Here is a 13,817-nt window from a genome sequence, read left to right on the forward strand (position 1 = left end):
TATATTTGGATCAGTATAGAATTTCATGACATTCAGAGTAACCAGAAACATTTCAAGTGGTCTAGCAGGCCTGAGGCTCTCTCTAGTGTGTGCTAAAAGTTATATCTGCAAGTTTATACGCCTACATGAAGTCATTAACATATTCGGTTGAATGCCAGCATTGATTTTATAAATGATACACGTTGCCATCTGTAGCAGGGCGCCTTCTCCAGCGGTGGCTGCAAGCCCCTGGGGACCAAAAATAATAGTGGCCCATTGGCTGCATGCAACCTGCAAGAAGTTGCAGCCTCCAAGGCTCTTGCCTGGCCATCACTCCCCCATTGCTTCAGGTTCCCCCCCTCTTTACTCTAGCTCAGGGTGGGCAAAGTCTAGCCCACAGACTCCATTTCCCAGCAGCCCTTGCACACCTTGCTGCAGCCAATTTCTAAGACAGCCCCAGGAGCAGCAGGGCTGTGACAGCATGGGGCCAGGGTTTCCATGGACACTGGTCCGAGAAGCACTGGTAGGGTATTGCTGGGCGGAGAGCTGCTCTGGGGCCAGGGCCAGCACCAGGATCTTGCAGCAGTGACAGCATGGCCCAGAGCTGAGGCAGAGCTGCAATCTGCTACCTGCACGCCCCTGACCTGGCTTTGGCCCATACTGTCAATGCTGCAAGATGCCGCTCAGCACTGCTGAGGCCAGCGTCCAAGGAAACCCTGTCTCCATGCTGTCACTGCCCTGCTGCTCCAGGGGTCTCCACAAAAACTGGCTGCACCGAGCCAAGCAGGGGCTGCTGGAAGTGGAGTCCACCATGGGGCTCATCTGCCATTTTGCCCACCCCTGCTCTTGCTAAAGCTTTCTGCCTCTGCCCCAAGGTGTGGGACAGTAAAATGCTGCACAAGGAGCCGAAGGAGAGTTCAGGGCCACCCATATGAGGGGAAGGGAGAAATCTCATTCACATGGTGCAGTGATGGAGTGGGGGGAAACTGAGGCAGCGATGGAAAGAGGGGCACACTGCAGCAGTGGGGTGGTATCCAGTGCAGCAGAGAGAAAGGGTGCACATATGTGTGCAGTACTGTGGAGGAGATGCAGAAGTATCTGCAGGGTTTGCAGCCCAGTGGCCCATGCAGCACTCATTCCCCAGGGCATGTGACACGCACGGATTTAGAAGTTGGACAGTTATGAGCCAACTCATTTACTCACCACTCACAAACTCACTAATGGAAACTGGTTGGTAAAACCAATAGCTGGAATTTAATTGCTGGGATTGGGAATAAGGAGTTCAAGTCTTCTCCTCCTGTAATTTGTTTTTTTAAGGCATCTCAAATTCTGTAACAGGTGTGAAGGAAACAGGATGTACAACTCTGATGCACCCATTTACTTAAGCATCCACCAAACTTGTGAAACAGTATCACTATTTAATATTCTTAGTAACAGAAGTATACATTTCAATTCTCATGAGGTCTTTAGTATAGTATCTGAAAGAACAGCTATACAACTAAGTGTTTTTCAGTCATCTGTACTGTAAGATACTGAACTAATAGATTTGAAATCTAGAAATCAATATCTCTCTGCTTGGAATGCTAAGCACTTGGAGACCCCTTGCCTTTGAGGATGAAAACAGACATCCATTGATTTCTCATTTGTGTAGCCTTAAAAAGTTTAAAGGCAGGACAAATGTGGAGCAAACCGACATCCTTACCCTTTGTTGCACCACATGACCCAAAAATGAGTGGCACAACAACATGTAGCAATAGACTCTGCCACTTTATTGCAACAGACATCTATTATCTTGTGGCACTTTCCCTGCTACCCCAGACTCATGCAGTGGTTTTGGAGCAGCAAGGGAAAGTACTTCCACACACAGCCAGCCTCAAACTGAGGAGGGCCTTTAATCTGATTTCCCACTTCCAAGGCAAGTGTTCTTCCCACTACATTATATGTAAAAGGAGAATAATAGGGGTGCGCCGATAAAGATTTTCTTGGCTGATTATTAACCAGCCATATCAGCAAATACCAATCCAATAGCTGATTTACAGGAATGCAGACCAGCAGTGTGGAGGGCAGCATCCTGGTGGTAAATCAGGTGGGGGGCAGATTGAGACCCCCCCACAGTGAGGGAGGGAGTGGGGCAGAGGCAGGCACTACCCAGCTGGGCAGGGCATGGGGCCATGTTCCTCCCCTGGACTTTCGTGTGGGGCAAGGGTGAGCTGCATGCTGCGGGGTCAGAGCTATGCCAGCCTCTTCCCAGTGTGGGGACTGGGCCAGGGCTGCTCTTGGGGCATGCAGGCTCAGCTGCAGCAGAGAACAGTGCCTCAAGTAAGGGCGGCATGGGGGGGAACTTGGGGTGCTATAGCTCCCCCAAAATTCCCTGTAGCCCCCTCCCATAGCCACCCCTCTCAAAGTCACCACTGCCTGCCCCACACAGCTGAGCCTGCCGCCCATCAGACCGCCCATCAGGAAGAGGTTGGTGCAACCCCTGGCCCCGAACCTGCAGCGGGCAACCCATCCTCACCCTACACACAAATCCAGGGGGGACATGCCCCCCATGCGGCTGTGCAGCAGCAGGGAGCTGCCTCCTACACCCCCTCATGCCCCTGGATGGGTTGCAGCATGGGGCCTGGGCTTCCATGCAGACTAGCCCCAGGAGTGCTGGCAGGACATGTAGCCGAGCAGGGAGCTACTCCAGGGCTGGGATCTTGCGGCAGTGATAGCATGGTCTAGAGCCAGGGTAGAGCTGTGATCCACTGCCTGCATGCCCCTGCCCAGGGCATGCAGGCAGTGGATCATAGCTCTGCCCCGGCTCCAGACTACACTGTCACCGCTGCAAGATCCCAGTCCCGGAGCAGCTCCCTGCCCAGTTACATGCCCTGCCAGCACTCCTGGGGCTGGTCTGCATGGAAACCCTGGCCCCACGCCGTCACAGTGCCACCACTACTGGGGTCTTTATGGAGCAATGTGGCTGCTTGGGGACGAAACTCTAGCTCCCTGGGGGGCCAACCTTTAGAATCAGCACAGACCACCCCCCCCGATTCCCCCTCCCTCCCCAAGTGCAGCTCCAATCTCTGCCCTGCCCTCAAATGCCACTCTGATCCCCAACCCCTCCTTGAGTGCCATTCCAACAGTCACTGCAAATACCTCTGTAACTTGGCACCAAGAGCGCATTTGTCAAATACACTGCCTGTCCATGTGACAGGTTGGTCACTGCTATCTTAGACAGTCCTAAAATTGTGGGGAGAGGAACAAAGAAAAGAGCAAGAAGCTGAACAAGGTTTTCACTTAAAAATATTAAACATGCAACAACTCAATAAATAGAGATTCCCATACTACAAAATCGTATTAAAAATGTTATGCTAACACATTTTTTCAGTTAAAGTGGACAAGTTTTATATAAAACTAACGAAAACAGAATATGCAACAGTTAAGAAACATAGGTGCAGTTGAGCAATTAAAATGTACTGTCAGCAGCACTAGGAACTGCTTGTTTCAAAACATCCATTACTGGCCAGAGTCTATGGCAGAGCTTTCCAAACTGTGTGCCGCGACACATTAGTGTGTCGGCGGCAGTGTGTAGGTGTGTCGCGCGAAATGCAGAAAATTTTGCGGAAGGGCACCGCGGAGCTCCCTTACTCGCGTCTGCTTCCCTTGGCCCCTCCCCCGGAACTGAATTACTGTGTCGCGAAATGATGCATGTCTAAAAAGTGTGTCACCAGCATGAAAAGTTTGGAAAGCTCTGGTCTATGGGATAACTGCCAGTCATTCACAGAAGGCTCAAATCTACCTAAGTGGCATCTCCCTTACTATACGAATATAAACTTTTATATGTATAGCACATATTTTGTAACTTAAAAGAAATTTCTAAACCAGCAGTTAAAAGTATATCACTAACATAGCAGACATCCCCAGAAGAGGCACCTGGCAGGGACGCTGGGCTGGGGTTGGGCAGGTGGCAGCAGCAAGACTAAGGTGAATTTTGGGGTGGCTATAGCCCCCCCAAGTCTTCCCCTAGTGCTGCCCCTGCTTGGGGCTCTCCACTCTGCTGCCTTTCCCTCGGGAGCCCCAGCTGCGGGGCTGGCAGGGAGCACATGACTCCCGAGGGAAAGGCAGCAAAGCGAAAAGCCCTGAGCAGGGGCATCCCTGGGGAGGGATGACATGACAACAGACTTGTGGGGCTACAGCCACCCCAAAATTCCCCCTCCCAGCACCGCCACCCAGTGACAAAAGCACCCCCTCCCAACACCACCACTGCCTGCTCCACACAGCTGAGCCCACTCCAAGCCCAGCCCCTACCACTAGGAAGAGGCTATACAGCTCCTGGTCCCAAGCCCATAGCAGGCAAGCACCCACAGCTGTCCCATGACCTGCCCCAGGGTCCCATTCACTGCTCCTGTCCCACTCCCTCCCTCCTTAACCACAGGGACCTTGATCTGCCTCCCACCCCCCGCAAGCTTACTGGCACAACACTGCTCTCCAAGCTGGTAGGCTGCATTTCTGGCCATGTGCATGCATGCAGCATTTATCAGTGACGTTATCAGCTACACTGGCCAGAAAAAGCCAATAATATTAATTTTCCTTTTACCAGTGCCAATCCAATATATAACCAATATATATATATATCAGTGCATCTCTACTTAAGAAAAGTGATCTGAAAAAGAGAAGTTACTAAAAATGTATGTTTTTTTGACATGTATTAAAAAACGTGTGAGCATTCTTTGAAAACATTTCCTACACAATTTAGTGAGTGGGAAGGATTTCTTGAATTGCTGCACTTTTTCTGCCTAAAGAAATACTAGAAAATGGCAACAGGTAACTGCCTATCTGGCACACAGACTCATTCATGTAGGATCCTGAATGGGTCTTTTCTGTAACTTCTCACATTCAAATTGCACAGGAAGTATTTTTATTTATTCCTGCAAACTTCCACCTGAATGGTACGGGTCCCATTCACATTTGTTAGAATTCCAGTCAAGTTACTGCAACAAGCTTGGCATAGGGTTATCCTGGAAAACTATACAGAAGCTACAGTTAAGGTAGAATATGATCACCTGTCATCACCATGTCAGCTGCAGAAAGCTAATTTAGGTTTATATAAACATGCTTTCCATGCTTCGTGCATTGTGGCAATATTTCCAGGCGTTAGCCCTGGTCTATCAAGCATGTTATATAGCAGTACAACATAAAGGATCTGGAAATCACTGTATGTTCTATTTATAACCATGTCTGAATAATATTTGGAGTTCTCAAACCAACAAAGATCAGGAATCTTCTCAATAAAAGGTGGAGGTTAAATTTAAGCATGCCAGCTAGGACAGGGTTGACAGGTGGAAGATGACATGGTTCAGAAGCATTAGCATTTGGAGTCAGGAAGTCATGAATTCTAAAGGTGGCTCAGCATGGCCTTGGCAAAGTCCACTTTTCTAGCTGTTTCCCATCTGTATAATGGAGATTATGGCAACACAATACATTTAGAAGAGCTGTTAAAAAGGGATGTTGTAAACCTATTCTGTATGCATACTTGTTCCAGAGTAGTCTTAATTTCTTGTTGAGAACCTCACAGAGACCACTCATCAAACAGCTCACCAAACTGTGCAACTTTGTACAGCAAAACCATGTCCTTACTTCTAGAATAAAACTTAAAAATGTTTTGCATTTCCTCTCTTGGCTCCATAGCTTCTATTTAGGCCCTGATTCTTCAACCAATGCTCAAAGTACTCAATGAGACTATTCATTTTTTGTCAGGAGTGTCAAACTCTGGCATGCAGCATCCCCCCCATCCCCTGGACCAACCTGTGGGGAGGGAGGGGTGCCACATGCAGCACAGATCCCAAACTAGCTGCAAGAGGTGCTGTATATGGCATGCATCCAGAACCCTGTGCACAAGGCTGGTCCAGCACACTTTGTGCAGTGTGCGAATCACCTCAGACCCAGGGACAGCACAAATAGCCAGCTGATAGGGATCTGTGGACTGTGTCTTTGATGCCCCGATCTATGTACATTAAAAGATTTATGTACATGGGAAAAAATTACCCTAACCCGCTCTATGAGACAGGTAGCAATTCACACTGCAACATGTGTTCCAAAGCCATGTTTTAGCATATCAGACTCCTAAAAACTCAAAGAAATTGTTCAGCAAAAGCAAGGGTGGCCATTTCTGCTCCATGCAAAAAAAAAATAAAAAAAAAGAAAGGAGAGGGACAATTAAGGGATTAAACAAAACAAAAAAAAAAAAAAAACGCTTTTCAAGCTTCTCTAGAAGATATATCAGTTGAATGTGAGCAGAAATTAATTCAAAGCTATCATCATTTGAAAAAAAAAAAAAAAAAAAAAAGAGAAGCATGCAGAGGGCTAATTCATGAATGAAGATTTGTGGGCCTGTCATGCCTTTTTCCTGCTACCCTGCAGAATTTCCTTTCATAAAAATGTGCTTGTGCTCCTTCACAATGGCTTTTTCTCTTTGGCAATAACATGGATGTACTCCAAAACTTGCATAGATAAATACAACTGCTGAATCAGTTAGGAAAGTGCTACTTTCCAAAATGCCAGTTTAGCTGAGGGACAGAATTTGAACAAGAAAATTTGAACCCTAACTTATTCCCAAATGTTTGTTGTTCCAATTACTTCAGCAGCAAACATTCCAAAACGTGATGAAGATGCTAATAACATTTATTTTAACTACTACTAGAGTGAAAGTAAAAGTGTTTTCTCACTGGAAACAAACTGTCTGCCTATACTTTTGTAAAGCCCCCAGTCACAATGTCCATGATCCTGTCATGACCCAAAAGGCATGATTGTGTGTGTGCTTCGGCACCAGAATTATCCCCGTCAAGTTGCAGAGCACTGCACGGGAGAGTTTCCTGTAGCAGAGGAAACCCCGGTGCAGGGACCAGTTTCCCGCCTTTTCTGCAGCTTCCTTTGCAGAGTGCATTGCTCATGTTGCAAGAGGAATGCACGGTGCAAAAGAGTTCCCGCCACCGGTATGCAAATTTGTTCCCCATAATTGGCTAGTGCTAAATTATTCACGCGTGGCAGCTAATGATTGGCCTGTTAGCCGTATAAGAGGCTTTAGCAGGTTTCACCCCAGACGAAGAGGACTCTACAACCCGCAGCTAATGATTGGCCTGTTAGCCGTATAAGAGGCTTGAGCAGTTTCCACCCAAGCCGAAGAGGACTCTACATCCATCTCATGGGGACTCTGGGTACACGGCAGGGTAATAGAAACCCTGTGTGAGATCCAGAGGAGCGTGGTGGCCTGATCCACCACCCACCTCTTCCCGTCTTCAAACGCAACTTTTATAAGACGTATTTACGATTCCTATTTTGGTGGCTCGTTCACCCAGAGCATCCGGAGCTCTGCACCGTGGAGCCTAGCAACCTCCACGAGACCATCTGTGTTGTTTGTCTGTAACTGCAACTTAATCAAGCTTTCCAGCCTACACCACTGCCATCTCGGTGTAAGTAAATAATCTTTTAAAACTACCGATACGCGTCCGTGCCTAATTCCAGCTCGAAGGCCTTCCCTCTCTGCCCCGGCGTGCCCGGGCTGCTGGCCACAGCCCGCGTGCAGCGCGAAAAGGGCTCGGGTCGCTCCCGGCCCGCACAGATCCTAGATCAACTCTCACTTTTTTGTAAACAGTAGGAGGCTAGAGTGAATCTGGAGTGTAAACTCAATATTTAAGCCAGTCATTCTTTAAAATCTCTGCTGATTTTAAATATCTGTCTATTACTCTAGGAAGCTACAATTGATAAATCACATTTCTCACAAAACAGTACTTTCAATCAATATGTAAAAGACAATAGTTATGCTAAATTAATCCAGCAGCTATTGTTAACAGGGTAACAAGTTAACACTACTAATTCACTGTGCTTGCTAATACAAATAAGTAATTGTTGTTTAAGATTAACTCAAGAGTTGTAGCAGCAAACCTACCCAATTATTTGCTGCTTAATCATTTGGGCTGAAGGTACAAGCTTAATTAAAAGCAGAGTCTTTAATTCATTTTGCACTAGCATCCAGCATTAGGATATTCAAATCACAGGCACTAGTGAGTTAAAATACCTCATTGTGCTCTGTGTTATTAGTACCACACATACCAACCTAGATCGAGAAGTTAAGCACTGCCTGCTACTAAGACATAAAAAAGACAAAGTCCAGTAGGATAAAAACAAAAGAATCAGTATGGCAAGTGATATAAATATATTAGGAAATACTTCCATCTCTTTAATGTGTCATGAACAGCAACAGAAATGGTCAAATACCAATCATTTCCTTAAAACCTCCCTAAAGTAGTTTAATCTTGTATCAAATCACAGGTAGAAGACCATTTCTATTGCTAATAAATTAAATCTCAAATAAACTGGAGTATATTCTCCAGCAGTGTCATTATTTGGAAATCAACCAATAAAATCTGATCTAAAATTTCACAGATTCATGACCATCAAATCACCCGTTGGTCACAAGTGTATATTTCATTTTTAGTACACTTTGTGTTGAATAGTATGGGACTTATGTACCTATCATAAAACAGAAGCAGAAAAAGACTCTCCTCCCCCCAAACAAAACAAAACATCCACATACAATTAGATGTGGTGAAAATGTCAGCTCCTGTACCAAACAAATCTTTTCTCCAGTAAGTTACAACTAGCACACAACAGCTATGTCCAAAACACTGCCAGCAACGTACACTCAAAAACATAAGAGTCCCTTTTACAGCACCCATACCCAATGCCAAATGTATTTTAAGTGACATCACCTAGAATATCCTAGGCTGTTCCACCTCCATTGGTCTTCTACAATACAAATACAACGCCGGTTGGCATTTTTGGGCTCCAAGAATAGGGATAGAGGTTATCGAGTCTGAGGCAACCAGGAAGAAGCAAGTTTTAGGATTTCCCTCATTTTACAGCTAACTACTTCCCTCCTACCACAGCTATTTCTACTTCCAGATTTTCAATATCACAGACTACCAGAAAAACCCAGTGACTTTGCTGTAAGCCTCCAGTAACTAGATTCCAGACTGCATAAGTAGAAGGCCTTAAAATGCACGGGCACAAGTGACCTGACTTAGGAACCCCAAGTTGGCCATTTTGATACCTGGACACAAGAAAATTCTGTAACAGGAACTAAGAATTTGAAAACATTTGAAAATTTTGTCCCTTAAGTGCCTAAAAGATTGAAGAGTCCAAAGGCAAGTTTACATCAAACCAATCACACACCAGGGAGCGCTGTAGTGGGCACATTATGGCTGCCTCTTACATACTACCTCCCAAATAAAACAGCATAGATAGGTGCACATCAATAAGATCTCCTGAGAGGAAAAGCTTGTTGGCACAGGTCCAACACCACACTAAGCCAGTTGCATATTCCTGGTTCACAACACAGTTTATATTGAGTACATCCAGTATGACTGACAGCAGGTTTTTCTAGTGCCATCATGGGATGGTGGACAAATATGTCCCATTTTCAAATGGCTCCAATATGCCCAAATCTCAAAGTCCCATTGTCTTTCAGTGTCACTGTGGCAGGATGCAAGCTACTAACCAAACAATGTCTAAGGAAGGTTCTGCATCTGGTCTACTGACCTGCTTGTGCAGATGATTCACCTCTATTTTTTCTTTCTGTGTCTGTGAAGGAATGCAATGCCAATTTTATATGTGGACACAGAAAGAAAAACTCTGAAGAGCCTAAATTTAATCCCACAGTCTATTCCTTTAACACTGTGATTTCCACTTTTGTACTTTTAAGTCTCTATACCTTTCATACTCCTTATTCAACTAAATGAAAGAAGAACATCCTTCTATCACTGTGGTTAAATCATTCTGATTATGAACTAATGTAGTGCCATTTCTGTACGAAGAACAAAAAAGCAATGCTTTTGCTGTACGCGCAGCTGGGCAGGTCATATACAGGACCTTACCAAGAAGTTGGTAGTCAAAGAAGTGCAGGAATGGGCTCAGAAAATCTGTCACTACATCAATCCCTAGGCCTAAGCTACAAGTGACAGGAAGCACTAAAGTCTCAGCTACTGCCAAAGTTCATGAGCTTTACAGCAAGCAAGTCCTTCTATCCCCCAACCTAATGCAAAAATCTATTTACTTAAGCTAAACAAAACCGTTTGTTATTTGGCTGTAAAGAGGTGCAATTAGCACCACTGGTTTCACTGGTGTTTTAGTTGTGGTTTATAACGCTATCAATTATGGCTTTTCATGCAAACCTACTATGGAAGACAGTGGTGTGATAAAGCACCAAGGTGGTCTACAATGGATGGATACATCCTGAACTGGAAGTACTGTCACACATAGCATGCTGCAGTGTCACACAGTAGGGCTAATTACTGATTAGCTCACCTGCAGCACTACAAAAATCAGATTGTCACTTCCTGAATGACAGATTACTCAACATGTTTACTTACATAACAAGAGTAAATATTTTTGCCCTCAGTAATCAGGTGAAGAGCCAATAGAACTGAGGGTTCTATGACTTCCTTCATCAAAGAGCCAAGTTATCAGCTAAACTTAAAACAGAATTTTCATTAGTGGTATCACTGTAAGAGCCCAAAACGACAAGCTGAATTTGTAAAAAAAAAAAAAAAAAAAAAAAATGAATATCAATAAATAGCCTTTGATTTGTCAAAATCCTCAACAAACTTACAAGCTCGGTGGTTCTAGCTAGCTAGCATGACATCCAAAAGGGACATGGGGGTCATAATTGACCATAAAATGAATATGAGCCACCAGTGTGATGCAACAACATGCTGGCATGCATTAACCGATGCATCTCAAGCAAAACTAAGGAAGTTATTCTCCTGCTCTACGCAGCATTGGTGAGGCCGCAGCTAGAGTACTGTATCCAGTGATGGGCACCACACTTCAAGAAGGATGCAGAGAAGCTTGAGAGAGTCCAGAGAATAGCCACTCATATGCTTAGAGGCCTGAAGAGCAAGCCAAACAAGGGAAAGCTGACAGATATGGGACTGTTCAGCCTAGGAAAGAAAAGACTTTGTCGGGGATTTAGTGGCAGCTTCCAAATATATCAGGGGAGAGGCATCAGGGACTAGGTGAACAACTATTCAGAGCACCCCAGTAGAAAACCAGGAGCAATGGTCATAAACTCCTAGAAGGCTTCAGATTGGATGCAAGGAAAAACTTCTTCACGATTCATGTGACCAGACTCTGGAATAGACTCGCAGCTGGGGTGGTGCAGGCACCTACCCTGAAGATCTGCAAAAAGACTGGACGCACACCTTGCTGGTGTTATTTGACCCCAGCAGTTTTTGCTGCCCAGAGCAGGAGAGCTGGACCTGATGATTGTCACAACCCAAGGGTGTGATTTTTGTTTGTGCGCGCTTCGGCATTGCTGAATTATTTCCCGCCACTTGTAGCTTTCTTTGCAGGAAAGCTCTGCTTTCTTCGTTGCAGCAGAGAAACGCACGTTGCAAGGAGTTCCCGCCATTTGTATTCAGATTCGTGCCCCACTATTGGTCAGTTCTAAATTATTCCTACGTGGCAGCTAGCGATTGGCTTGCTAGCCGTATAAGAAGCTTGAGTGGTTTCCACCCAAGTTGGAGGACTCCACAACTATCAGGAGGAAGAGAACTTCACGTCTCGTAAAGATCTCTAAGCGCTGCGGAGCCTATCGGACCCAGCGTGTATTTCAAGAAGGCTATAGGGGTCTGATCAGCCTCTCGCCTCTCCCTGTCGCCGAACGATCCCTCGACGTACCCTTCCCTTCGCGCAAAGTTCCACGGAGCCTAGCAAACTTCGTGTGAGTGAATCCAGAGCTCTACCCGGGGTTCGAGTCCTGCAGTTTTTTTTCTTCCCATCGCCGAAACCCCATTGCGACTTACTCCTGAGGTTTCTGTTCATCTCCCGTTGCCGAAACCCCATTGCGACGTACCCTTACGTTCTACAGGTTCGAGTTTTTTGTTTTGTTTTGTAACCGCAACTCAAGCAAGTTTTCCTGCCTGCACCGCGACCATCTTCGGTGTAAGTAAAATAATCTTAAATCAACCACTAAGCGTCCGTGCCTAATTCTAGCGTGCCGCCTGTCTTCCCCGACGTGGCGTGTCTGAGCTGCTGGCCACAGCCCACCGCGCGAAAAAAGGGCCTCAGACCGCTCCTGGCCCGCACAATGATCTCACAAGGTCCCTTCCAACCCTAAATGTCTGTGAGTTTGTGTAAACTGAGCCAAACTGTCACATGAAAACTTTCCGCATGCAGAAGACAAAAGAAGATTATGAGGACATAGAAGAGAATACAAATATCTACTTTTAGCAGAGGATAGCAAAAAGCCAGAGTAGTGAACATTTCAGATCTCTTCAGGAACTCTAAAGATTATTAGAAAATCTGTGTTCAGTGCTATGTACTATAATAAGACTCAAAGCTATTAATTTTGAACTAAGTGATTTTATAGTCTGTCACAACGTGTCCTAGTGTCAGTTTGCATTGGTTCCATCTGGATGAAAGCATAACATTCTCTGCACACAACTGGTGGAAATGTGAACAGTTTAATTATACCATAAGCACACTGTAAAACTCAAGCAAGCAGCAAACATCCTTAAACAGACTGCCATGTTTAAATGAAGTTCATAAAGGTTAACATTTTGCTCTTACTCTAGATCCAGATTAGCAAGTGGAAAAGGCAGTTCCCCAAATCCCATTATCTAAATGTATACTACTCAAATATCATTCTGTAGTAGCTTCTGCATGACAGATGGATATGCAAACAACCTGATGTAAAGCAAAAAGACCCTGAACTCAGGAAATACCTGTTTCCCCACAAGATCATGTCCCGTGTTTCAAGTCATGCTGATTTCAGATGGAGATGAGACATCCCCCCAATTTGGGTAACTTCAACCAGAGATCCCTGTATTCAGTGCAGAAAACAAAATCCTCCTTTCTTCACACATACATTTCCACCTGTTTATCACTGCAGTGGGCCCATATCCACCACATACAGCTTACCCAGACCAACAGACTCTCAATAACATAATTCAAAATGTTTTATAAAGGTTGCCTAGGTGTAAAGAAGAAAAGACTCAAGCTTACAAACTGGCATCTGTAGATTTCAAAGCACTTTACAAAATAGGTAACCATTAGCCACATGAGAAACTGGGTGCAGAGGATCTCAGCAACTCTGTCACACAGTAAGACACAGGCATACCCCAAAAAAGAATGCAGGCATCTTGAACCTGTGCACTGTACACTGCCCAACCAATCCGAATGATTTGATTATAGGTAACAAAATATAATTTTTTGTGCAGTGTAGATCCACGCGTGTGTACTCAACATGTTTACTTTTGGTTTGTCAAAAGTACACATTTTATTATGCTGTATTCTGCAAGCAAATTCCCTTTTACAGAAAGGTGGGGTAATTTGTTCTGCTTCCTTCACTAATTTTTATAGACACGTTGTTTGAGATGCGACGCAGCTACACCATTAGACAGGTCATCATGTTACCCGTGCAAAATGATGCGGGACTTCACAGGTCAATGTCAAATCTACTCAATTAATTAAAAAAAAAAAAAAAAAGGCAAGTAAGCACAGTTTCAACTGCTACAGGCACTTCCAGTGTCTACCCCATGACAATTGCTTTCAGGCTTTGAGGTGTTTTCCTCTTCAGGGCGGTTATGTTAACAAAACAAACAAGCTGACACCAGAGTGGAAAGAGACCGGGGAAGAAATATAAGAAGTGAAGAAGAGTGTATACAGAACACTGAAGGCACAGACGGAATCAATAGGAGCCAATCTATTGCCATGACAGTCATCTTTCTCAGGCGTTACTTTTAAGAACAAAAAGATCCCACAAGACGAGAGGACTGGGGCAGCAGCACCCCAAGCCC

At 45.0% G+C, this 13,817-nt stretch overlaps 1 protein-coding gene across 6 annotated transcripts in view; it reads right to left on the reverse strand.

Moving 5' to 3' along the window:
• Nucleotides 1-13,817, reverse strand: part of MON2 (MON2 homolog, regulator of endosome-to-Golgi trafficking) — a 140,997-nt gene that overhangs the window by 126,868 nt on the left and 312 nt on the right. The window lies entirely within an intron of this gene.

This window comes from Alligator sinensis, unplaced genomic scaffold (genome assembly GCF_000455745.1).
Source record: "Alligator sinensis unplaced genomic scaffold, ASM45574v1 scaffold375_1, whole genome shotgun sequence".
Lineage (NCBI taxonomy): Eukaryota > Metazoa > Chordata > Crocodylia > Alligatoridae > Alligator > Alligator sinensis.